Genomic DNA, 23,111 nt, shown 5'->3' on the forward strand with positions numbered 1-23,111 from the left:
ACCCCAAAAGGAAACGCAATGAGCGTCTTGGGCACGTTCACACGAGGCGTCAGTTATATCAAGTCAAGCATGGGCTTCAAGTTAAGATACGTTTCTGAATATGGGGGTTAGCATACATAAACATTTGAATGTTAAACTCGCCAAATAACGTACGATATCACAGCGCACGTAAACTGCGGAAACCCAATAACGTTCAGAGCATGCGCAGTGATGACAACGCTATTTCTTTACTTACGTAATGCATTTACATTTGGTTGCAAATGCTAAACTAAACTGTCCGTCTCCGGCCACAACTCGTTCCACGAGCATATGGACCAGCTGAGTACGAAGTGAATCCCTATCCTGGTCACTGGATCAGTCTAAACAAAGACAGTTGAACTAAAGAAGCAACAGCGATGCGCGCAACTGTTGCACTAGATGGTGACAATGAACGCATCTCGAATTAATTGCACGGGTACCGAATCGATGAGAAAACTGGCCTTCACACCCCAGGCCTTTAACCTTTGCCTTTAACTGCCGCCATCCAAAAGGAGTGAAAAAGGCAGCAAAATGTTCACCGCCAAACAACTGTTAAGTCTCAAGAATGATTTGGCAGCGCTTTAGGAATGTGTGTGAGGAGTGGTGGCGCAGGTAGGGGGGGGCGTTATGCCGCTTAGTTTTGGGGGGGGTCCTGGGTACGTGCCTGCCTCCAGAAAAACTTAGAATAATGAGTAAGCTGCCAATGCTAAGTGATTTTAACAGTGCCTTGTTGCCGGTGTCAAATCGACAAGGTCAGTGCCAGCAAAGGTGGCCCTGGCAGACGCCTTTTCCCTGACATACACCCAAAGAATGCCTACGTCAATCCGGCCACTGGAGTCACAGGGAATGTTCCATGTGGCTAGAACCCAGTGAGAAAACTTGCAGTCGCTGTGAGAGCTTGCCGGATACACTTCACATTCACCACAAGAGGCTTCTTCAGGAGAAATAAGAGTGCAGGCCATACCAGCGATTTCGCATACCAGCTACCAAATGGCAGCCTTAAAGGGCCCCTCACCAAGCCCCATAGCAAATTTTGGCTATATGCTGAAAGTTGTTACGTATCCTCTAGGGAGGGTTCTGCAGCAAAAATTTTTGAAGTTGGCTCATAATAGCTGAGATAGAAATATTTCAGTGTCGCGAACCCATGATTTCAGCAGATGGGCTCCACTGCCAAGCATGACGCTCTCTCCACTCGCCCCATTTAGCATTCGCATGCAAAATTCCTTCCATGCATTCTCCCATACCAGACCTCGAGGATTGCGTGACGCATACGTCACAGGCACCGCCTTCATTTTTTTTTCTCCTCGCCTTTTTTTCCCCCCGGCACTACACAGTTCCGCTGATGGCATCGCGCGCGAACTGTTGTCTTGTTTGCGCAGTGCACGATTTTGCGCACTGTGCACAAGGAAACATGACTAGCGGTATAATTCAGTGCTACACTAATACTGAGGCAGAACAAGCGGATCGCAGAGCTTGATCACGCATATGGCAAACTATGCCAAAATGGCATAGTTTCGGTACCTACGCACGTGACCACGCAACCGTGGGAACAAGCAGACGAAGCGGAAGTACATTTCTCTTGCTTTGGCGCGAAGTAAAACAACATACATGCAGACATTCCGTTTGAGTGTTTCATTATTCCTCTAAACTTCAATTCATCAATTCAAGCAACAGATTGCACAGATAACAGATGTTTTGAATAATTCTGGAAGTCCCGTGTCACCACGAGATACGTCACACTGCAGACACCAGTACGTAGACGCAGGCACACGAGTACGTCGTCCTCCGGCTTGGAGCGCGACGGCCACGAGGAGAAGGAAAAACGGCATTCGGTTTCAAATTTCAGATCTTTCTGCCATGCATAGCGATGTAATACTTTGCAGACATGATTGTTATCGTGCAATGTATGCTCTGCGCTTGTCAGCTCAATATGGCCAGACCTGGTGAAGGAACCTTTAAGGAGGGCAAGATATGCGGTGATGAAGTCAAAGAGCCGACTGATCAAGCAAACAAAAAGACTGAAAGAGGAATTAATGAAAGAATGGAGTAAAGTGAGTGCAATGTGTGATGTAACAGTGGAAGAAAAACTTAGCAAACTTGACTTACCACTAGCTCAGCGAGTGCTCATAGAAGAGTGCTTGTCAGCAGCCGGAGCCACCACTAAAAGGAACCGGCGTTACACTGAATTGTGGCTTATGATGTGCCCCCTGCTTCTCCACATACGCAATCCGACCACCTACAAGTTCTTGCGAGAGAACGACATTCTGCCTCTTCCGAGCGTTTTTTTCAGTCAGGAAGTACCATGAGCATGGTTCAAGTCAACTGCAGATTTGACAAGAGATTCTTCGCTGCATTTCAAAAAAAAGATGACCACAAAGGATTCATACAAGCGTCATGGTATTCTTGTCCAACGAAATTCAGGTGCGGCAAGAGATGACTGTTTACTCAAGAACAATGACATACTCTGGGTTCACCGGCTTCAACGACTTTGCCATGCAAAGAACAACTAGCCGACCACGGACTTGTTTTTATGCTCCGCTTTTTTGGGGCGCACACTCAGCCGGTCGCCGTTTTCGCCAGCAAAGGCCCAACAAAAGGGACTAACCTCGCTCGTCTGGTCATGAAAGCAGTAATATATTTAAAGCAGGCAGGGGCATTCGTTGATGCTTTGGTATGCGATGGCGCTGCTCCCAACCGCAGAATGTGGAAAGAGTACTCAGTGAGTGGCAAGTTGGAAAATCCCATCAATTATTTTATCCAGCCTCTTGATGATGATCGCAAGGTGTTCCGTCTTTGCAGATGCCCCACAATTGATCAAATGCATTAGAAACCGCCTGCACATGCAAGAAATTCTTCAAACTGCTGAAGACCACATCTTCTGGGCTCACTATGACAAATCACTATTTGCAGACACCAGCAGTCCAGGTTGCTTGCGCATTTGTCCTAAGTTGTCATCTGCCCATCTGATTCTTACAAATGCCAAAAAAAATGAGGGTGAAGCTGGCAACACAGATTTTCAGTAGAAGTGTGGCTGATGGCTTGCAGCACTATTCTAAATGAGGTGTTTTTGGACTGGAAAATATCCACGGAACAGTCAAGTTTACCATGAAGTTCAATGATCTGTTTGACATGTTAAACTGGAGTTTTCCCACACAAAGCATAAGGCGAGACAGCAAGAACTTTGAAGTCTTAAAAGTCTTTCTCCACATGGCTCGATTCTTGGGAAACAGAACTGCCTGCAGGAAGAATCCAGAAAGAACTCTTTTTAACGGAGTCAAAGGCTGAGGGACTTTGAGTGACAGTTTCGTCTACAATAGAGTTAACTTACTCGAAGTCTGCCACTTCAAGTATGTGCTGACATCTCGCTTCAACCAGGATGTTTTGGAACGCTTTTTTTGGCACTATTCGCCAAACCGGGGGTCAGAACGATCATGAATTGCTCGAGGAGCACAACTTTTCATTTCCATATGCCCTCTGCACAAGGTCGATGTGGTTGCACATGTTTTGCACTACTTTGTCTCTATGAGGATGAGGCAATACGCCAAGCAAAAACGATCCAATAGCAGCAAGTCGCGCAATTTAAGAAAACTGGCTAAGCTAGTTTAAAAGCCAGCTATGAAGAATGCCACAGAGATATGTGTACCCCACATCAATGAACTTCCTTTCTCTTGGTTTGCAAGTTAATTCCATATTGGTTTCCTGTTGCCTCGTGAATTCTGAATAAAAAAAAAAAGAAAACGATCAGCGTCTTCTATCATGAACATTTCATTAAGGATCGAGCATGCACACACTGATTCCATTGAACGTTATAGATGCATGGAAGGCGTAGTATGGTTCATAAGAAACCAGCAGTCTTTGTATTGGTGCTTTATGAACTCTACTATTCGCGGAGCCCGTATGTGAAAAGCGCGATATTTAATTTTCATTTGAGTCTACACAACTATGATGGTACAGCTCACTGCATTACGCGAAAGCGCTTATATACACACAGGAGAACAATGTACGCGGTACTCCCCAACACACTGCCTTTGCATGAGAAATGAAAACAGGGACGCAGTGTATAGTGACAACAGATAGCAACTCTTCAACTAAACGGAACTTGCAAATTGAATTGTCGGCTGCTCCAACAAAAATGGGGACTGCGAGCACCGCGTTGAGCAAAATATGAGTTTTTGATTTAAAGATGCAGCACGCATTGTGGCAATGTCAAATAACTCTAAGCATTCAGGAAATTAAGATAGTAAGCTCAATATGAGAGCGTTAAAACTTACACGCACTCTGAAAAATGCAAGCTGAAATGCGCATGCTCGGGGCTCTTCAGCCTCTGGTGCCAGCCTCCTAACCAGCCTCCTAGTTGCGTGCGCCACCTGCCGGCTCCCCAACATCAGTGAGACGTGCTGCCGTCAGACCACATGTTCTTACACCGTGGTCTGGACCAAGAGACGAACAGTCACGACAGAATACGCGCTTGTGAAAGCTACACATTTATGAGCAAATCGAGCTGCAGTTTGTTGAATATTGTGAACAAATGGTGTGACATCTTCAGCTACATAAGTGGAGGAACTTTAGCAACATACCAGGCTGCGACAGCTATTTGTGATGAGATGCATTTCTTCATTCAGTGGCGGACAGCTTGTGTTCACCAGAAATGTGCGGCGAGACTATACGTAGCATCTTCTTGCACATAAATACTTATGCATGTTATGCACCAGTATATCTTCTGAAACGCTATTTACGTGCCTTTCATTTCATGTAAACATCGATGCTGTTCTCGAGCTCCACCACTGGAAAAGCTGGCGCCACCGTCGCCGTGACGTGCTATGTAGGGATCACGTGGACATAGCGGCCGCGTCGGCTTCTTCGGGAGCGCCGAAGCGAGCTGAAAACGAGTTTAAATTCACTCGTACGCAACGGTCTTCATTTAGTGGCGAGATTTTCCCGCTTCGAGTGTCTCCTTTACAACGCTTGAAAGCACTACAATAGGTAGTGGCTGCCTTAAAGGCGCGCAACATGGTAGGCTGCTGCTCGGTGCCGCAGTGCCGGACGTACGCAACGGAGCCCGGTGTCAGCTAGCCTTATTCACACGTAGCCGCAGGACAAGAAGCTGCGTGAAGCTTGGCTCGCGAAACATAAAACCGGCAAACAGTCATCGGCTACGACTCGGGTACGCAGCAAGCACAGACGCGAGGAAGATTTCTGCTACGGCGCCGGGTCTACGATGTTCGGAAAACGCGCACTGGGACACTCGCCCGAGTCTGCTGCCCGACTAATGTCATGACGGTTTGGTCTATGAACTTGTCGATGCTATAGATACTGGCAAGTTCACTGTAGTGGAAAGGGAGTGGTAAGAAGCACATTTAAAAAAAAGCATGGCATATGGTCTTGTTTGTGTTATGAATTATTACACTGGATTACAAAAAAGAAGCAGCGGGAAATCGCACGCTGAGAACACCGATAAACATACAGTGGGACGCAACTCGAGAAATAATATTGAAACGTCCAAGAATTTAGAAGAAAAAAAAGATTCAATCGTCGCGACGGCACATCGAAGTTCGAAGTCTCTACAATGAAATTATTTTTTTAACAGCTCTGATAGCGCCCACGCAACATTGGTTGCTTGTATACTGCCAAATGCTCATATTCTGCGGCCTAAAGCTCATGGCACGGTGCGAAAACGCGCACGCGGCGAAAGCGAAACAGTGCGCGGACGAGCATGCAGACGCGCAGTCAGTCTCTGCGAATCTGTGCGATCGTTGCATTGAGGCTTCATTCTATTACGCTTGTTACGTTTCGCCTACAACGCGCGGTAATGCCGGCGCGGATGCAACGGACGCCGGGGCTTTGTCAAAGCGGCGGACATTTTGGCCCGTTCGACGCCGCCACAACGCCTCCCCGCCAAGCGTGTCCAGGCGTGTTTCAGTGCCACGTGTCTTCGTATGTGCGTGTGTGTGTGTGTGCCCACGCTTGTCAAAGCGCGGCAGCCGGGGAGCGGAGCTCCCCAAGTGAGGAGCCAGCAGGTCTGTCCGTCGGCGGGTTGGCGATGCGTCACTACACTCGGTTCAGCATGTCTCTCGGCTCGTCCGTGCGCGCCGTCGTGGGCTCATGCTCCGCCGTGTCGTGGACTCATCCCGTGACCTTCCTTCTGGCCCGCGACGCCGAGAGTATAAGAGCAGCTGCCCCCGGACGCCAGGAGAGAGGCTCCGATTTGTACTGTTGAGTTACGTGCTCTCCCGTCTCTCCACTTCGGTCGACCTGACCGGCCGCTCTTTTGCTATGTTAGAATAAACAAGTTGTTCTGTTACCAGTCTTCTCATGCTTTGTCGGGACCTTCGGATGCTTTCAGTGCCCCAGGCCGCCAGGCCAACGCTACCCTTGGGGCTTGCGACCCATTCGCAATAACGGGCGCCAGCACCGAGACCCCAACAACTGGTGCCAGCGGTGAGATCGCGACAACGGAGGCCAGCAGCGAAGAGATGCGGTTGACTGTATGCTGAGCAGCACAACGACCATCCGGGAGCAGTGCAACGAGCCCTGTGTGATGACTGGTTGCCTGCAGCGGAACGACTGCGCTGAAGTCTTGGCTGCGAGGTTTGGTGAGTGCGGGACTTTCTTTTTCTGAGTTTTGCCAGGCTTTTGTTAGTGTTAGAAACAGAGCTGGTAATTGTGGTTGTCGTTGCTGCCGGGTTAGTTTGCGGCAAGACAATAGTAGACAGTAGAGAAAGCAGCATTCAGAGCAGCCATGGATTTGAAGTCGTTGCGCAAACCGAAATTGCTGGAGCTTGCAAGAGAGTTGGGTCTGGATGTCTCAGACAAACTCAGAAAACCAGAACTGCTAAGGGCTATTCTTGAGTTAGAAGCTGAGGATGACGAGCTGTCGGAATGCCTTGAGACCATTGAGGAGAGGGAGACGGCAAAAAGACAGGAGCGTGAACTTAAAGAACAGAAAGAGAAAGATGAGCGCGAACGTAAAGAACAGAAAGAGAAAGATGAGCGCGAACGTAAAGAACAGATAGAACGAGAGCAACAAGAGAAAGAAAGAGAGCGCGACCGTCAACACGCTTTGGAAATGAAGCGTCTCGAGTTAGAGATGGAACGCGCTCGTAATGGAAGTCAGGCACACGGTGCAGGAGAACGAGTATTGTTCAAAATGACTGACCTGATGCGGCCGTTTAAGCTTGGAGAGGACATTGGTTTGTTCCTGGTTAACTTTGAGCGAACGTGCGAGAAGCAGGGGTTCTCTCGGGAAACGTGGCCACAGCGCTTGCTCACTTTGCTACCCGGCGAGGCGGCCGACGTAGTCGCTCGCTTGGAGAGAGAGGAGGCAGAGGATTTCGACAAAGTGAAATCGAGTCTGCTAAAAAAGTACCGGCTGTCAGCGGAGGCGTTCCGTCGGAAGTTTCGGGAAAATGAGAAAGGCAAAAGTGAGTCATATACAGAGTTTGCGTACAGGCTTATGTCAAACATGCAGGAGTGGCTCAAAGAAGAGAAAGCGTTTGGTGACCACGAGAAAGTTCTGCAGTGTTTCGGGCTAGAACAGTTTTATAGTCGGTTACCTGAGAACGTGCGGTACTGGGTCTTGGATAGGCCAGACGTTAGTACGGTGGCTCGAGCCGCTGAGCTAGCCGAGGAGTTTGTGACGCGTCGGGCTCGTGGAGCTAAGGACGGTCAAAAGGGTGAATTTGGCTCCAAGTTTGAGAGGCCGAAGTTCACACCCATGAGAGCAAAGGGGGACACACGTAGTTCGGATGCAAGTGAAAGCAGTCCGACCGAACGTACGGAGACGGCGGCAACCGAAGCCGAACGCAGAAAGCGGTTCGAGACGAGGCAAGCGCGCGTTTGTTATACGTGCCAGAAGCCGGGTCACTTTTCGGCGCAGTGTCCAGAAACAAAAACAAAAGTCGTGTTTTTGTCTTTATGCAGCACTGACGAGAACATGAAGCTTCTCGAGCCTTACATGCGAGACCTCCTCGTGAACGGGAAAGAGTGCCGAGTGCTTCGCGATTCCGCAGCTACAATGGATGTAGTTCACCCCTCTTACGTAGAACCCGATATGTTCACGGGCGAGTGCGCATGGATCAAGCAAGCAGTGGAAGCTCATAGCGTGTGTCTGCCGGTAGCAAAAGTGCTTATTGAAGGACCTTTCGGAGCACTTGAGACGGAGGCCGCAGTGTCATCTATGCTGCCCCCCCAGTACCCGTACCTATTTTCGAACAGGTCCGATCACCTCCTGCGCGAAAAGGGGCTTTTGTTTGGTGAGGCTAGCGTTCAGGCCTTAACCAGATCGAAGGTTCGGGAGCTCGCTGCAAAGGCGGTAGTTGCGGGGCCGACGTTGTTGAACGATGAGAAAGGGTCAGAGGCGCAGCAAGCTGGTATTCAGAGCACGCCCGAACTGAATAAAATTGAGCCGGTAGCGTTAAAGGCACCAGATACTGGAGAGGAAAATCCCGACACGGGAAGGTTAGAAGAGCTGTCCCCAGATTTGCTCATCGCGCCTACGTCAGACGGACTTAACAGGTTGCTAAAAGTCAGCCGGTCGGCTTTGATAGCCGAGCAAAAGAAGGATGGCAGCCTAGAAAACATACGCTGCATTGTCAAGGAAGGTATCGCCAAGAAAAATGCTCGCTTTGTGGAAAGAGGTGGGGTCCTGTACCGGAAGTATCTAGACCGCAGGGGAGTGGAGTTCGATCAGCTGATCGTACCTCAATGCTATCGTCAGGATCTGTTGCGCTTGTCGCATGGGGGTTCGTGGTCCGGACACCTAGGAGTTAAGAAAACTAAGGACCGTCTCTTGCAAGAGTACTATTGGCCAGGGTGTTTTCGGGACGCAGACCACTTTGTGAAGACATGCGACACCTGTCAGCGGGTGGGCAAGCCAGGGGACAAATCGAGGGCGCCGTTGAAGTTGGTACCTATCATTACGGAGCCTTTTAGACGGCTCGTTATTGATACAGTGGGACCTCTGCCGGTAACAGCCACAGGGTACCGACACATTTTGACTGTGATCTGCCCAGCGACAAAGTTCCCTGAAGCAGTGCCGCTTAAAGAACTCAGCTCAGTTGAGATAGTCAATGCACTACTGTCCATATTTGCGCGAGTTGGTTTTCCTGCAGAAATCCAGTCAGATCAGGGTACAGTGTTTACTAGCGCTTTGACGACAGCCTTTCTCGAAAGGTGCGGGGTAAGGCTGTTACACAGCTCAGTGCACCACCCCCAGTCGAATTCCGTTGAGAAGCTCCACTCCGTCATGAAGCGCGTGTTGAGAGCATTGTGTTTTGAACATCAAACTGACTGGGAGCTGTGTCTGCCTGGAGTGATGTTTGCATTAAGGACCGCGCCGCATGCGGCTACGGGGTTTTCGCCAGCTGAGCTGGTGTACGGTCGCTCGCTGCGATCTCCGCTTCGCATGCTTCGAGAATCATGGGAAGGCAGGGGCGACGACCCAGTCGTGGTAGAGTACGTGCTTAAGCTCCTCGAACGCTTAAGAAGGGCACAGGAGTTGTCAGGTGAAGCAATGGCAGAGGCCCAGCAGAGGGCCAAGGTTTATTATGATCGGACAGCCAGGGCCCGTCGTTTTGAGGTGGGCGATGAGGTCATGATATTGCGCACATCGCTAAAGAACAAACTCGACGTGCAGTGGGAGGGCCCAGCACGGATTGTTCAAAAACTGTCGGACGTTAACTACGTGGTAAGTCTGCCAGGAAAGCGGAAAGCACAGCAAGTTTACCACTGTAATCTGCTCAAACCCTATAAGCAACGGGAAGCAGTGGTGTGCATGATGGTAAACGTTCCCGAAGAGCTTCCGGTCGAGCTTCCGGGACTAGGCTCAGTGACGAACAGGAAAGACACCGATCAAGTCATTAGTGACTTAATAAGTAAAGCATCGCTGTCGCCTGAGCAGAAAACCGAACTACACCAGCTCTTACAAGAGTTTCAAGGTCTGTTCTCTGAGAGGCCTGGTAGGACTTCTGTCCTTACTCATGACATAGAACTTACCTCCCCAGAGCCAGTACGATCCAAGGCGTACCGGGTGTCACCCCGCCAGAGCGATATTATGGAGGCTGAGGTAAAGAAAATGCTACAGCTCGGTGTTATTGAAGCAGGTGAGAGTGATTATACCTCCCCTTTGATTTTAGTTGAGGTACCGGGCAAGGAACCTCGTCCTTGCGTCGACTACCGCAGGCTTAATTCCATCACTAAGGATCAAATTTATCCGATCCCTAACATCGAGGAGCGCCTTGAGAGAGTGAGTAGCGCTCAGTTTATTTCCACCCTAGATCTTGTCAGGGGTTATTGGCAGGTTCCACTTACAGAAGAGGCTAGTAGGTATGCGGCGTTCATTTCACCAATGGGGACATTCCGTCCTAAAGTTTTGAGTTTTGGTTTGAAGAACGCGCCATACTGCTTTTCAAGCCTCATGGATAAAGTGTTGCGGGGACAGCAAGAATTCGCTTTACCGTATCTAGACGACGTAGCGATATTCTCCGCATCCTGGCCTGAGCATATGGCGCACTTGCGGGCAGTGCTAACCCGCCTGCGCGATGCGGGCTTGACAGTCAAGGCTCCCAAGTGCCAGTTAGCACAGGCCGAGGTTGTCTACCTCGGACACGTGATTGGTCGGGGTCGTCGCCGCCCCTCTGAAATAAAGGTGGCCGCTGTGCGAGACTTCCCGCAACCGCGCACGAAGACCGATATTCGGTCGTTCTTAGGTGTCGCCGGCTACTATCAGAGGTACATCCCCAGGTACTCTGATATCGCGTCTCCCCTAACGGATGCTCTAAGAAAGACAGAGCCGCAGACAGTCGTCTGGGATGAGACAAAGGAAAGAGCTTTTAGCGCCCTAAAGAGCGCCCTAACAAGCCAGCCTGTGCTACGATCGCCCGACTACTCAAAAGGGTTCGTTGTTCAGTGTGATGCTAGTGAGCGAGGCATGGGCGTTGTACTGTGCCAACGGGAAAATGGAGAAGTAGAACACCCCGTCCTGTATGCTAGTCGTAAGCTGACGAGTCGTGAGCAGGCGTATAGCGCCACCGAGAAAGAGTGTGCGTGTATCGTGTGGGCCGTTCAGAAATTGTCATGTTACCTAGCTGGCTCGAGGTTTATCATTGAGACGGATCACTGCCCTCTCCAATGGCTGCAGACCATCTCTCCCAAAAATGGCCGCCTCCTGCGCTGGAGCCTCGCTTTGCAACAATATTCCTTTGAGGTGCGTTACAAAAAGGGGAGTCTCAACGGTAACGCCGATGGCTTAAGTCGAAGCCCCTAACGTGGGAATCAGCCTCAAAATTGCTTGTTACTGATGTTTTTTCTTCCTGAGGCAGGATTTTTAACCTATTGCTTTCGTGTAGTGTTTCAAAGTGATGATGTGCTTTCTAGTGCAATTTTCCGATTTGTGGACGCGTTCTGAGTGCTGCTAAACTACTGTAAGGAACTAGGCAGCAGTATAACAGGGGAAAGAGCCTGGCAGGGCTTAGTGAGGGTTGTGCCGTGCTTGCTGACTGAGCGGTTGACTTTCGGCGTAGTTCTAACGCTTGCCGGAAACGAGAACAAAAATGTCAACTCTCCCGAAGTCACTTTGCAGTGTCCTGTGTGCACCTGAACGTGAGAACGAGGCCTTCTCTGTGCGCTGCGCTCAAGAAACGCCAAAGGACGCCCGACTTCGGTTATGAGCATCATCGAGCGACATCCCTCCGGACAGCGGATGCAGTCCCCTGACCATCGGGATCTCCTTCCCCCGGCGGGGCGGTCTGTTACGTTTCGCCTACAACGCGCGGTAATGCCGGCGCGGATGCAACGGACGCCGGGGCTTTGTCAAAGCGGCGGACATTTTGGCCCGTTCGACGCCGCCACAACGCCTCCCCGCCAAGCGTGTCCAGGCGTGTTTCAGTGCCACGTGTCTTCGTATGTGCGTGTGTGTGTGTGTGCCCACGCTTGTCAAAGCGCGGCAGCCGGGGAGCGGAGCTCCCCAAGTGAGGAGCCAGCAGGTCTGTCCGTCGGCGGATTGGCGATGCGTCACTACACTCGGTTCAGCATGTCTCTCGGCTCGTCCGTGCGCGCCGTCGTGGGCTCATGCTCCGCCGTGTCGTGGGCTCATCCCGTGACCTTCCTTCTGGCCCGCGACGCCGAGAGTATAAGAGCAGCTGCCCCCGGACGCCAGGAGAGAGGCTCCGATTTGTACTGTTGAGTTACGTGCTCTCCCGTCTCTCCACTTCGGTCGACCTGACCGGCCGCTCTTTTGCTATGTTAGAATAAACAAGTTGTTCTGTTACCAGTCTTCTCATGCTTTGCCGGGACCTTCGGATGCTTTCAGTGCCCCAGGCCGCCAGGCCAACGCTACCCTTGGGGCTTGCGATCCATTCGCAATAACGGGCGCCAGCACCGAGACCCCAACACGCTCCATTTAGTTATACAAACACTGTAAGAGCTTATTTCACATAGTTTGCTCTCAGCGTTTCAAGAAGCCGGTTCGGGAGACTACATCGCGGCGACCGCGCGCAGTGGCGTTCACTGTACGTATCCGGTAATGAGATAGCGTCTACAAACGATTCTGTGCTTTCAGTTTACCCAAGATTATTATTTAGACAGTAAAAAACTTCTCTCGTTTCGAAAGTACTTACAGAAATGTCCGGGAGAGCTCGCGCGTGGTGTTTTCAGTGAGCGCTGACAGCAAAGCGCCCTATGAGGAGCGCGCCGCGTGATCCCTCATACTACGCCAGCGAGGCGCTTCCGATAGATGGCGACTCCGTAACTCCTCGCCGCCAATAGTAAAGCTGTTTATTTGCAGCAAGTTGGTATGCAGCAATGCCAAGCTTTAAAGGTAAATGTACCAGTTAATTCTTAGTCCTAAATATATATATATATATATATATATATATATATATATATATATATATATATATATATATATATATATATATATATATATATATTATATTATATTATGTGAACGAGATAAAATTGGGATATTCCACAGCAAGGGGGCACCGCAACAGCAATAGCAGAAGCAGACGCCGTCGGTCGTCTCCTGCGAAGTACTCTTCACATGTGTTCATCGCGCTTTCGACACACATTTAACTTTCTAAACAACTAGAAATTATTCAGACGTCGCCTGTCATTTTAAATTTTAGATCATAAATGAATAATATTGAAAACACCATCCAGTACATAGAGGAAGGAAAAAAACTGAGGAGAGGCCCTACCAATGAAGCAGTACATGCTCACATTTTTCGTACAGGTCAGGTGGACGAATGCTGCCGGTCACTAAGTTTACGACATACAGAAACACAGATATCCATCTATTTAATGGAACTGAAAGCTGAAATCGAACGAAGCTTACTCGTTGTGTTTAGCGTACCGGTAAAGCAGGGACAGGAAATCCTTGGGAGCTATGCAAAGGGGGAAGGCAGCTGGGGAGGATCAGGTAACAGCAGAATTGTTGAAGGATGGTGGGCAGATTGTTCTAGAGAAACTGGCCACCTTGTATACGCAATGCCTCAGGACTTCGAGCGTACCGGAATCTTCGAAAAACGCTAATATAATCCTAATCCATAAGAAAGGGGACGCCAAAGACGAAAAATTATAGACCGATCAGTTTACTGTCCGTTGCCTACAAAGTATTTACTAAGGTAATTGCAAATAGAATCAAGAACACCTTAGACTTCCGTCAACCAAAGGACCAGGCAGGATTCCGTAACGGCTACTCAACAATAGACCATATTCACACTATCAATCAGGTGATAGAAAAATGTGCGGAATATAACCAACCTTTATATATAGCTTTCATTGATTACGAGAAAGCGTTTGATTCAGTCGAAACCTCAGCAGTCATGGAGGCATTGCGGAATCAGGGTGTAGACGAGCCGTATGTAAAAATACTGAAAGATATCTATAGCGGCTCCACAGCCACCGTAGTCCTCCATAAAGAAAGCAACAAAATCCCAATAAAGAAAGGCGTCAGGCAGGGAGATACGATCTCTCCGATGCTATTCACAGCGTGTTTACAGGAGGTATTCAGAGACCTGGATTGGGAGGAACTGGGGATAAGAGTTAATGGAGAATACCTTAGTAACTTGCGATTCGCTGATGATATTGCCTTGCTTAGTAACTCAGGGGACCAACTGCAATGCATGCTCACTGACCTGGAGAGGCAAAGCCGAAGGGTGGGTCTAAAAATTAATCTGCAAAAAACTAAAGTAATGTTTAACGGTCTCGGAAGGGAACAGCAGTTTACAATAGGTAGTGAGGCACTGGAAGTGGTAAGGGAATACATCTACTTAGGACAGGTAGTGACTGCGGATCCAGATCATGAGACTGAAATAATCAGAAGAATAAGAATGGGCTGGGGTGCGTTTGGCAGGCATTCTCAGATCATGAACAGCAGGTTGCCATTATCCCTCAAGAGAAAAGTTTATAACAGCTGTGTCTTACCAGTACTCACGTACGGGGCAGAAACCTGGAGGATTACGAAAAGAGTTCTACTTAAATTGAGGACGACGCAACGAGCTATGGAAAGAAGAATGATAGGTGTAACGTTAAGGGATAAGAAAAGAGCAGATTGGGTGAGGGAACAAACACGAGTTAATGATATCTTAGTTGAAATCAAGAAAAAGAAATGGGCATGGGCAGGACACGTAATGAGGAGGGAAGATAACCGATGGTCATTAAGAGTTACGGAATGGATTCCAAGGGAAGGAAAGCGTAGCAGAGGGCGGCAGAAAGTTAGGTGGGCGGATGAGATTAAGAAGTTTGCAGGTACAACATGGCCACAATTAGTACATGACCGGGGTAGTTGGAGAAGTATGGGAGAGGCCTTTGCCCTGCAGTGGGCATAACCAGGCTGATGATGATGATGAAAGCAGGGACAGCATACTTCAGACAATTATATTAATGCTGGGCTACCCACGTACTTGTGTACAGTGCTACTTGATGTGTTTCATACTATACGTTTATTGTCTGCGTTCGACACATTCAGGTAGATTTAAAAAAAGAATAATAAAAAGCGCTCGGTAAAGATACGTCAGCAAGATAAGCTCTAGCTGCAATGCCCCATTGTTTTGATAACAGTCGCAAGAGGCACGTAGTGTAGGGGGAGGGAAACGTGCTAATTTTACAGCACATATTGTCTGCTGTAGTGTTCAGCGCATTTAGTGTTCAGATAAGGCAGTAAAGGCTTTGACACAAATGGTGTAATCGTAGGAAGCCCCCAGATTTTCTCTCTCGCGCCTGCGCACAAACGGCTGGCGATCCCTCAAATGAATGTCTCGTGTTTTCACCAAGTGTTCGCTCTTGTTGAAAATTGACAGATTTCAAAAATCTTTCTGCGCATGCGCCAGGCCGGTGCGGCGCAAGTCCCCCTTGCAATGCTTATCGTAACTAGACTTGGTTGGAAAACAACGCAGGGCAACGGCGACTGCTCCGGACAGTGTAGCCACAGAAATATAGGTGGATGCGCTTGTGGTTTTATTTTTTCGAGTATGCCAGCTAATTGTGCCGCCTTCGGGTGTAAGAACTGCTACTATGGAAACGGAAACTTGAGCTTCTTCAGATTTCCATCCGCAAAATAGTATGCAAATAGTATGTGGCAGCCAACGGAGCATTCTCGAACCTGCGGGGCGCACTTCATCGCCGGCAAGCTTTCTTAAAAAAGAAAAAAATCTAGTCATTATCGTGTCATAGCTGCCCTCTGTCAAACGTAGGCCGGCCGTCGAAGCTGATAAATCGTACGGACTACATATGCGACGGCATGTTCATGTACAGCAAGACTCCAGGCGAGGCTGCTGCACAGCGGCACATGCGCTGCGTGGAAAGGCAAAGGGCCTGCAAACTTAAGCAGACAAACGTGCTTTGAAGAAAATTTGTATTGCTGTCCAGTGGGTCACGATCGATGTTACGTCACCATGAAGAGGGACTGCGAAAGGAGTGTAGGATCACATCAGAGTATTTATTCGAGTTCGCTCAGCTCCGCATCCTTCCGGGGCGTCACTAGGTAGTTTGGTTGCCTTGTTACCGTAGGCGCTTGCATAAGGCCAACAACACGTAGTCCTGCCAACGTGAATGTGGTTCGTTGTCACGTCGGCTAGCCTGTTATCCGCCGCTCATATTATGCGTGCTTTAACGTATGTACCATCGCTGCCCCTATTTCATATGTTTCCTTGGTATGCACACTAATAGGACAGTGTGAGCCAAATCGCCCCCCTTCCTTCCCCCCTCTTCTTCTCCCCCCCCCCCCTTTTATTTGTGCACTCAATTTTGCGCTGTGCACTGCTTTGAGTTGCACGCAGCGACACTGGTATTATTTTCTAATCTAACTAAATACAGCACACGAGTTATTTTATGAAGCCGACGCACTAAATCGCCCGGTCAACTGTATTTGCTTGTGACACAAGCATGTCATTACTTTGCTGTGCAACAATGTGGTCCGCTAGCATTTCTACTTATTGAAAAGGGAATATGGCCTGAAACTTAAAAAAATGTGTTATTGTAATACAGTACATAATGATCTGAGCATAAAGAAAATTTTGACATTACTTTAACAATTTCTAAAAGTATCTAGACATTGCTGCTTGGCTGTATATAACACAAGGGTTGCAATGTGGGCTTGTTGGTAATGCTTCTTCAAGGGGTGTACGGTAGCGCGAAAAAAGGGGACAAAAGAGGACACACATAGCGCTGTGTGTGTCCCTGTGTGTCTTCTTTTGTCCCGTCTTTTAATCGCGCTACCGTATACCCCTTGAAAATGTATATAACGCATCGTGTTATGTATAAACTGTACAGGAGCTGCCAACACAACACCACGTACACGCTACCCGTCTCATGGACGGCTTAGACGTCGCTCGCACCAGTCAGCCCACCTTCTGAATCAGCTGTGGGGCAGCTTATAATTTGATTTGCCACGTAGCCTTTGTCATGTAGCGACCAGCCTCGACACGTCCGACGATCGAAGTGTTAGAGGACAGATACCGCCAAACGCCGTCGTTCGTTTTGGAGCACTTCGAGAAGTCACGCGTGCGCAAACGGGAGGGGTATATATTGTCTTCTTCAATCATTACTCACGCACTGATTGAAACCAATTCAATAAAGCACTGAAGCAACGTAGAAAGCGGACAGTATCGATACGCGGAGCACGGACTGCACGCTAGCGTCGGTAGGGTAGCCACCCTAGCGCATAGCCTAGCGTCGGTCTTATTTTCCAACCGAACGGCGTGGCGCGAGATTCTTCGTTTTCCCTGCAGGTAGCGCTCACATTTTTTTTTTTTTTCAGGTATCTGTATTATAGAGTTTCCTACAAAATTACTAAAGGGAACTCTGGCGTTGCAGTCGTTGTCCTACCATGGCACGGAGGAAGGAAACTAAGGAGAGGCCCTACCCACTCCGCGCGCTAGGAGAAAAGTGTGGCGGAAATGACGTATAGGTTCTCATTTCTTTTGCTGCTTTTTTATTTTTTTGCTGCATGGCCACGCCTTTTGGGCCACAATGGCGGCGTTGTTCTGATTTTTTGAGCGCGCACACGTGTTGCTCTGGTAGGTTTCGTGCCGTGGCAAAGGCGCTGTGTGGGCGGGTTTGCGTTAGTCACCGTGTCTTGTTGCGCTGTGTTACCTGCACCGTGCTCTGCCGGATGTTGCGCGAGCGCGCGCGCTCCGCGTGCGAAACCACGCGCAGCGCGGCGTGGTTTCGCGAAAGATGTAAACAAGAGAGGAGGGTGGCACAAAAGGCGGAGCATCGCCATGAGCAACGCCAACTTCCGGCTTCACTTTTGCTTCACAAAGAGTGACGTCAGGGCCTAGTTTCCTTCCTCCGTGTACCATGGGAATGATGGGAAGTACATGGATTTGTCTGATCTTCGTGCTTGTGGATTCAGACGTTCTTGTAGCTTTGTATATTAGGCTATATAAATCAGCGCAATCTATATTCTTCGAAGTGCAGAAGACGCCGGGAACGCGTACAACTGCTGTAAATTGCATCGATTGAGCTTGTCCAGGGGCCGAATCTTATAACGGTTCGGAATACGAACCGTTCGCTTCGCCGCTTACGTCACTAGATGCGCCACTCCCAAGCCGGCGGTGGAAGAAGGGGAGGACGCGACCAATAGATGAGAGGGTGCCACCTCTGAAGTGTACGTCACTATATGACGAGGTAATCGAGGAATTGCAGAATGTTTCTGCTTGCTAAATAAATGTAAAATATAAATTAAATATTATACGCCAAGTTCTGAAGTATAAACGCGTGGTGCCGGGCGTTTACGCAATGCAGAAGTAATTTATTAATGTCATTCTTTTTTATTCTCAGCCGACAGGCGGTATCGCAAGCGTAAATGACTTGGCAGAGCGCAGCGCTATGTCGTCTGCTACCAAGAGCCCGCACGATGCACGCAACAGGAACGCACTGCCGGCACTTCTCAAGTAGCGAGCGCGACAAAACCGTGAACTGGTTCTTAGGGACACCTTTACTAGCCGACTATATCAATTTTCCATCTTTTTTCGCCCTTTGTCATCGGCTCGGACATGACTCGCTCGCCGCCGCGCTGCCGCTGTCCCTGCGATAAGCCCCACGGCGCGTCGCGTGATAAAAGCAATGGAACTTGAAATCGAACATTACGATACACGGGCCCTGCATTGCCTGCGCGAAGTCAAATCGAAGAGTGTGGTTCTGACGGTGCGCGCTGTGCCGTAAAATTGAGTAACAATGTGCGGCACTCCCGAACCAGAGAAAAAAAAAAGGCAGCCAAATAAGAGATCTCCACAATATCTTCCCGTCCTGACTGTATAGTTCTATCAGCCGAACGAAGGAAGTGCTGAACGAGCCTAGGTTGAACCCTTCTGACTGCTGAACGGCGATCTGCGAGCTATTCACGCTGGCGATAGCACTGAGAATTCGATGTCACCATGCAAATATGTCCTTGGTATTGGCTTTGAAGCTGAGGTCGCGGGAAAGCTGACCCAGCCCTTCAACCCGCCAACACAGTAATTGCGAGAGCAACTTTGTGGACAGTGTCGGCAGCAGAGATCTAGGTCATTCCGATGAATGCTTCACGTCCGACCGACCTCTGGAAGCTGCAGGCCGGTGGCGATGAACCGCAGCGCGCAATATTCCTTCCTCTGCGTGGAATGGCCACTCGTACGCTTGCACCTGAGTCCCCTCCATTTGATAGCGTAGCCTGCAAAAGGTCTACTTCGAAAGCCGGCAGGGGCGGTGCAACTCATTATCCGTCACTTCTTCGAACGCGTATAGCGCTTCCAGCCGTGGTCGACACCGAAAGCGGAACGCCAAGCAGACGACGAAGGCAAGTGATAGCCTCCGAAGCAACCAACGCACGCGCGCGCGACGCCCGCGTGTCTCCGGGGTCGCGCGACCGGCGCGCGAGGCCAGGGTCACAAGCCAAAGCCAAGCCACAGCAACGGAACCCAAAGCGGACTACCCCTTCGCCGGTTCCTACGACCGGTTCGATTTGAAGATTGACAGATGCGTGACGTATTCAAAAATTGCGATACCGCCCCGCTGCCTCTGACGACCTGTGACGTAATCAAAATTTTGGCCAATCAGGTGAGGCCAAAGGAACGGTTCCCCAACCGAACCGTTATAAGATTCGGCCCCAGGTGGCCAAATCGAAACGCGCCAAGCGTCTCAAGGCACTGGCATGCCCACGATAAATTTATAAGGGCGTTTCATTCGCTTGTGGATATATGCGTCCGTGGCTTAATGGTTTCAATATCAGGCTTCTGTGCTAGAGTCCCTGTGTCCGAATCCTGCCGTAGGGCAATTTTAATGATGTTTATTTAATTATTTATTACGGAATACGCAGTTGAAAATGACGAGTTTCAAAAGTCACAAAGCCGTTTGAAGCCAGAAAGGACGAAGTTTAGGCAAATCCATGTACTTCCCATAATTCCCATGCTGGGACAACCGTTCTCGTTGCAGCTCCCGTAGACACTAGCGCCAGAGTTCCCTCTAGTAATTATTGTAGGAAACTCTACACTCTTAGGCAAAGTTACACCCTCTGGCTTGCCCCTTCTGCCACACAACAATAATCGTTATCTGCCTTGATGCGTTTCCTTTCTTTAACGCTGCGAGCCCGGAACTTTCCAGTAACGAACGGCACGCGCGTTATCAGAAGGGGCACTCCAAAGGGTGTAAACTGTTCTACACTCTAAGAAAAGTTTACACCCTTTGGAGTGCCCCTTCTGCCACACAACGATAATCGTCATCTGCCTTGATGCGTTTCCTTTCTTGAAAACGCCGCGGCCGCTACTTTCCTGTCAGGAATGCTATCATGCTGATAACGCGCATGCCGTTCGTTACTGGAAAGTACCGGGCTCGCAGCGTTAAAGAAAGGAAACGCATCAAAGCAGATGACGATTATCGTTGTGTGGCAGAAGGGGCACTCCAAAGGGTGTAAACTTTTCTTAGAGTGTATGCTGATAACGCGCGTGCCGTTCGTTACTGGAAAGTACCGGGCTCGCAGCATTAAAGAAAGGAAACGCATCAAGGCAGATAACGATTATTGTTGTGTGGCAGAAGGTGCAAGCCAGAGGGTGTAACTTTGCCTAAGAGTGTATGATCTGTACAGGCATTGATTCACAGTGGAGGAAAAGAAGTAGGAAGCTTACCAGCAAGTATGCAGCCTGTGGGGTGGGCAACACAGCAACAAAGAAGGTCAAGCGGAAAGTCAGAGAGGCTGAATTAATCTCATGGGTGGCGGCAATGGAAAAGAAACCTGCCATGAGTAACTACTTAAGAGGGAAAAACGAAATCAGGAAAGAAACCATTTATGATAACTCAAAGGGAAGCTCATTACTTTTCGAAGCGAGATCGGGATGCCTTAGAACACGCACCTATAAAGCGAAATATAAGAAGGAAGAATAACACTCTAAGAACAGTTTACACCCTTTGGCTTGCCCCTTCTGCCACACAAAAATAATCGTCATCTGCCTGATGCGTTTCCTTTCTTTATCGCTGCAAGCCCGGAACTTTCCAGTGACGAACGGCACGCGCGTTATCAGAAGGGGCACTCCAAAGGGTGTAAACTGTTCTATGCTGATAACGCGCGTGCCGTTCGTTACTGGAAAGTTCCGGGCTTGCAGCGATAAAGAAAGGAAACGCATCAAGGCAGATGACGATTATTTTTGTGTGGCAGAAGGGGCAAGCCAAAGGGTGTAAACTGTTCTTAGAGTGAAGCATGTGCTTGCTGCGGTAAAGCTAGGGAAACGACGGAGCATATTTTATTAGAATGTGAAGACGTCTACCCAGCGGTCGATTTAGGCACCACTGGCCTCCGCGATTCGAGGATTGGTGGAAGTAGGGAAACGACAAAAGACGGAGACGTACAAAAGCACAGTTCGCAATAGGGGATCAGAAAATTTGGACGTGGTAGTTCATAGTGTTTTTCTTTTTTCACTGGTTAACCTAGGTAGGATATTAGGTAGGTAGTATAGTAGCAAGAGCTTGGTGGCGCAACCCACCGCCCCGTTCCAAAGGGGACGCTCATAACATCCATCCATCCATCGGTCAATTCCTTATATGGCGCAACGTCAATGCCACTACGCCACCACGGCGGGTTCAGAGGGCATATTACGGCGACGCCCACGCAGGGAGCTCTCGTTGGAAAAAAAATCTCATAGACTCCAAACGAGGCCTGCTGCTTTCTGACGTCGTCTTTCGCCTTTTCCGGGCTACGTTCTCGACCATCCCTGAGGCGGCGTGCAAGACAGCAGCAGACGATAAGCCGAAAGAAAGGAGCAAAGAACGCTTCTCTTTAAAAAGCTTCGCTTAAAAAAAGAAAAATAGTTCTGCGTCTCGACGAGTGCACCCAACTTTCGAACGTTACTTACTGGCCGGGAGCTCTGCGGAGTAAAGCACCCGCCAACTGTTGCAGACGGGACTTGTGGGCTGCGCTGCGGGCCTTGCTAGATTCGCCACGGGAACCAAGAATCGTAAGTGATGGAATAGCCAAGGCCAAGGGACTCGCTGGTTAGAGGTGGCGCTGTAAGAAACGCAGCTGAGAAAGGGTTGAGAAAGTCTGGCAATGAAAATTCTTCGTTCTTTTTTTTTTTCTAACATAGGTAGGACCCACCGTTTATAAAGCTTATCTATAAACCGTGGTAGGACCGGCAGGACATTAGGCAATATAATAACCACGACCTACTGGAACTCCAGACCTGCACAGATATCTTGCGCCCACTTTCATTCAACCGACGGCCGTAGGTGGCGCTTTTATAACCTGTTCGAATCAAAACATTGATTCACAGTGGAGGAAAAGAACTAGGAAGCTTACCAGCAAGTATGCGGCCTGTGGGGTGGGCAACACAGCAACAAAGAAGGTCAAGCGGAAAGTCAGAGAGGCTGAATTAATCTCATGGGTGGCTGCAATGGAAAAGAAACCTGCCATGAGTAACTACTTAAAGGAAAAAAACGAAATTAGGAAAGAAACCATTTATGATAACTCAAAGGGAAGCTCATTACTTTTCGAAGCGAGATCGGGATGCCTTAGAACACGCACCTATAAAGCGAGATATAAGAAGGAAGAAGAAGCATGTGCTTGCTGCGGTAAAGCTAGGGAAACGACGGAGCATATTTTATTAGAATGTGAAGACGTCTATCCAGCGGTCGATTTAGGCACCACTGGCCTCCTTGAAGCCCTTGGGTTCAGCGGGAGCAGTGGTTAAGCAAACGGCCGCCGTTCCTGCGACCCGGTCGACGTAGTGGAAAGGGGGGGTAAGCGTTATAGTGCCCTGGTCGTTCGAACGGTTAGGGCTTAGGGCCCAAAAGCGTTAGGTTCACCCAAATAGACGCTAAATAATGGTTTGGCTTGGCTCCGTATATTATTTTTAAATAGGTGGCGCTAAAGCGATGAACGCTACGAGAGCCCTGAATCGGTGCTTCCGTTCTGCCCGTGCGGTCTTCGCCTGTGTCCGTGGCTGTAGAGAAGTGATTGTAGCTGTTTGATGTCGTTAAATGTGAGAGCTTGTGGCGAAGTGATTGAGTATGGCCGTAGTGGTTCTGCCCATGTAGTGTTTTGCGGACTTCACCAGTGCCTGTGACTGATCGTGTTGCCCAATAGCTTTGTGGAAAGCGACGTGGTTTGTGTGGATGTCATCGCAGCT

At 49.2% G+C, this 23,111-nt stretch overlaps 1 protein-coding gene across 10 annotated transcripts in view; it reads right to left on the reverse strand.

Annotated features, from left to right (window-relative positions):
- Positions 1-22,244, reverse strand: part of Naam (Nicotinamide amidase) — a 73,608-nt gene extending 51,364 nt beyond the window's left edge. For 2 of the 10 annotated variants that reach the window (XM_055063675.2, XM_055063678.2), the window contains exon 1: positions 20,619-20,902. The gene's annotated coding sequence lies outside the window, so the exon portion shown is untranslated. Of the gene's footprint in view, positions 1-2,124; positions 2,590-2,623; positions 2,985-20,618; positions 20,903-21,839; positions 21,992-22,081 lie in introns of those variants that run through there. The other 8 variants (XM_050195877.3, XM_055063677.2, XM_055063672.2 and 5 more) reach the window with 7 other exon arrangements.
- Positions 22,245-23,111: the final 867 nt, after the last annotated feature.

This window comes from Dermacentor andersoni, chromosome 1 (genome assembly GCF_023375885.2).
Source record: "Dermacentor andersoni chromosome 1, qqDerAnde1_hic_scaffold, whole genome shotgun sequence".
In the NCBI taxonomy this organism is placed as follows: domain Eukaryota; kingdom Metazoa; phylum Arthropoda; class Arachnida; order Ixodida; family Ixodidae; genus Dermacentor; species Dermacentor andersoni.